At 41.9% G+C, this 4,263-nt stretch overlaps 1 pseudogene; it reads right to left on the reverse strand.

The window, feature by feature from the left end:
• Positions 1-662: 662 nt before the first annotated feature.
• Positions 663-1,668, reverse strand: LOC106976593 (putative olfactory receptor 10D3; annotated as a pseudogene).
• Between the last annotated feature and the right edge of the window lie 2,595 nt (positions 1,669-4,263).

The raw sequence follows: 4,263 nt of genomic DNA on the forward strand, positions 1-4,263 counted from the left end.
TTTTATCACACTTTTAATCACACTATGAGCTATGAGGTCGTGAAATGGAAACGTCTACTCTGGGACACTAGTGGCAAAGCTTTCACTTTCCTTGCATAGGTGGGAGCTAATCACATTTGCCTAAGTACCTACGAGTGGAGAAAATGGGAATGAGGACAATCATGGGATGGAGAGGAAAACATCTTTGTTGATAAATTCTAAGTTATTCCACTTTTATACAGTTGAGAAGGAAAGAGAAAACATTTAGTCTGTTAACGTTGAAGGAGGCAAGATCCTATTATGCTCCCTCAATCAGTCACTTAAAATCCCGTTCTTCTATTTATTGTCTTTCCTCATAAGCTTCGTCTGACACATAGTGTAGAGGGACATGACCTGGAAAAGGTAGACAAAATGCTGCAGTGGCAAAGACCAACTGTCTTCCTTGTAGTGGCAGAAGGTTCTCCACTGAAGAAAGGCAAAACCACAGCAACACAGACCAAGGAGAGGGGACTTAGGTAATACAAGAAAATCAAATAGACAAAGCAATGAAGTATTGTGATAGAGTGAGCCATGTCATTCAGCATGTGCTGAAATTTCAGCAACCCATGTGAGGATTCCAGAAGAGTATTTCACATGTTGGGCCAGGAAGAATTCCATGTTGTCAACCCATCCATCCACTCTTACTATCTCTCAGAAACGTGGTTTGCCCTGTGCAAAATTGTTTTCAGGGCTGTTTTAACTTCCTTATTCCTCAAGGTATAGATTAAAAGGTTCAGCATTGGTCCTATGAGATTCATCAGAATTTGAACCTCAGTTCCCAGCATGGGGTTGGGGTGGACTGCAGGTAGACAGTGATGATGGGCCCATAGGCACAAAGGATGGCAATGAGGTGGGCACTGCAAGTGGAGAAGGCCCGGCGGCGGCCCTCGGTTGAACGAATATGCAAGATGGAGATGGTGATGCGAGTGTAGGATAGAAGGATTAGAAACAAGCAGAGGAGAGATACCAAGCCAACACTGGTGAAATGCACCCTCTGGGCTAAGGATGTATCAGCACAGGCCAATGGCAGGAGTGCTGGAATATCACAGAAGAAGTGGTCCACTTATTGGGACCGCAGCATGGCAAAGTGAAGGTGAGCAAAGTCAAAATGCTGGAATGGATATACCCCAACACCCATGTGCCCACAGCCAGGGCCCCACAGAGTCTATGGTTCATGATGGCTGCCTACCACAGAGGGTAACAGATAGCAGCAAAGTGGCCATAGGCCATCACAGTATACAAGAAGCATTCAGTGCTTCCAAGGAAATGGAAGAAGGAGACCTGGGAGACACAGATCTTATACAAAATGAGGGGGCCCATAAGGTACAGTGGCATTTTAGGACAGGTCACAGAAGAGAAACTCATGTCAAAAACAGACAAGTTCCCCAAGAAAAAATACATGGGCGCGTGAAGGCAAGTGGAAGAAAGAACAGCCACGAGGTGCAGGCATAGAAGGGCAAGAACAAGACAAAAACTATAGTCTCCAACCCCTCTGTGTGTGGAATTCCCAACAGGATGAATTCGGTCACCACTGAGCAATTCTTCTCCATGAGAGCTGGTTCTAGGGGAGTTTTTGAAAAGGAAGCAGAGGACATGATGTCAGCAAACATACTGGGGAAATGAAATAAGTAATTGAAATGATGGTATTCTGGTTCCAAATTAAGGGAAAATTGCTTATGGTCCATATTACAAGGCATTTTAACTAGAATATAGTTCCCATAGAAAACTTAATAGTTTCTATACCAAAAATTTTTATTATGCTGATTCTAAATGTAAATATTCCTTATTAAAACAATATTTAAAACACAAGCATCTTAGGAGTGCCTGGATGGCTCAGTTGGTTAAGCATCCAAACTTGGCTCCGGTCATGATTTCACAGTTTGTGGGTTCAAGCTCCATGTCGGGCTCTGTGTAGGCAGTGTGGAACCTGGAACCTGCTTCAGATTCTGTGTGTACCTCTCTCTCTGCCCCTCTCCCACTTGCGCTCTCTCTCTCTCTCTCTCTCTCTCTCTCTCTCAAAAATGAATAAAGATTAATTAAAAAAGCATCTTAGAGCAAAGATTTTCAAAGGGAAGGACAGGGCCCACACAGACGTGTGCGCCCTCAGAGATATAAGAACCCTCAGAATCAACCAGGGGCATTTTGTATCTCGCGATATAAACTACAACTTGAGACTCGCTGTATTTATTGATCACTACTATAGGCAACATTATATTTTCTCTCCCTCTCTTTTTTTTTTTTTTTTTTTTGAGAGCCATAAGGGTGGAGCAATCACGGCTTTACAGCTGGAAATGCTGACACACCATGATCTCAGTTCATTGAACCCTCACTTTAAGTTTTGACATGAATCTATAGAAAAGAAAACATCTGACCATAAACACCTCTTCTAAATTGAGGTTGTTAGAAATGGAAGAACTCGGGATCTAAATGTGTTTTTTCTCCTGACACCATCAGTCTTTCCACCAGATGCATCTGTGGTGGACTGTGACATCACTGTGGTCTTGTCAAATTTTGTCCCAGGGTTATTCACAGTTTTCCTGTGGATGTCACCAGGCTCTGAAAAATGTTCCTGCTCCTCCTTAGAAAGCAATGGAAAGCCAACCTGTCTCCCCGTCTTGCAACACCAACACCACCACCTAGGTACTAAGATACAAAATCTGGGGAGTAAACACTTCTTGATGTGCACTGCTGTATCCTTAGTGCAGAAAACCATGCCTAGCACAGAGTAGGTTCTTAATAAACGCTTGATGAATGAAGCAGTGAACTGACTCACTCAATGATTGGTAAAATTGGATAACATTCAGTTATTTTGTCTTGTCTAAGGACTTACATGAAACCATCAGATATTAGTCCCCATACAACCTTGTAAAGAAGCACGATCATAGGGGTATCTGGGTGGCTCAGTCGGTTGAGCGTCCGACTTCAGCTCAGGTCATGATCTCACAGTTCTTGAGTTCAAGCCCCACATCAGGCTCCATTCTGACAGCTCAGAGCCTGGATCCTGCTTTGGATTCTGTGTCTCCCTCTCTCTGCCCCTTCCCCACTCACACTCCATCTCTCTCTCAAAAATAAATAAACATTAAAATTTTTTTTTTCATAAAAAAAAGAAGCATGATCATATACTTGTTCCTGCTTGGCCCTATTCTTCTGAATATTTAGAATTTCTCTGTTGACCTTCATGGCATCTGTACCCAGGAAGAAGTTCTGCACTGTACTCTCTCTAATAGGTGACCAGACCCGAGATAAGAGCTGCACATAATCTATACTACCTCCCCCAAAGTCCTGGATGTTTTGTAAAGAGGAGTCATATATTACAGTGACTCCTCTTGACTGAAGGTGTTCAGGTCTAGGCTCATTTAGAATATCTAATCTTTTATAATCATTTTGAATCAAGTCCAAATCACTGGTTATAAAGGCAATAACAAGGGTGGAGTTTTTGAGTTGGTGGGCCAACAAGATGAGTTGAAAAACAAACCAAACAAATAATGTCCTATTTTTGTGCTTAATAGCTCCATGTTCCTATTCATCCTGAACTCTGAGACCATTTGTAAAGCAAGGACTCCAAGTTCTGCTCTCCCCTGGACATATGAGAAAGTAAAGAGGAGTAGAAAGAACAAGATGAAGATAGCACTTATTAACGTTACTGACAAGGAGGAGATTTGATCATTTCACCATCTGTCTCTCCAGGATCTTCTGCCCAAATTTGCCTTTGATGTCACATGGTAAACCTGGGTCAGGGATCTCCTCCCATTATCTGAGAATCCCTTTCTTCTTAGTGAAATAAACTCAGGTTAAATGATATAAAGCTGAAATGTACCTCTGTCTTCTTCAAAGATTTATTCCAAGACACTAATAGCTACATTGTTTTACGTGGAAATGTAAATGCCCTTGGAGGCCCTTGGGATCCCATTCCTGAGTGAACTCTGATTCAAGGGTGTTGTTGAATAAAAGGAGTAATTAGAAGTAAATAAATGACCTAGTTGAAACAGAACATGCTCATGTTGCCCCTTGTGGGATTACTGCAAGGTGAACAAGATAGAATCTTATCTGTACTTTCTATTTCTGTGGTTGATCTAAGGAAGTGAGAGAAAAGCAGAGGGGTACAGCTCAATATTAGGACAAATGTAGAAAGCATTTTCCCAGTTTCAGGGTATAGTAGTAGAATTAGAAGTAACAACTATATTATAGCTCAGGTTTTTAAATATCCAGTTTCAAGTACTTTCTCTTGAATTGTTCTCCATAGCT

The sequence above is a fragment of the Acinonyx jubatus genome, chromosome D1 (assembly GCF_027475565.1).
Source record: "Acinonyx jubatus isolate Ajub_Pintada_27869175 chromosome D1, VMU_Ajub_asm_v1.0, whole genome shotgun sequence".
NCBI lineage: Eukaryota > Metazoa > Chordata > Mammalia > Carnivora > Felidae > Acinonyx > Acinonyx jubatus.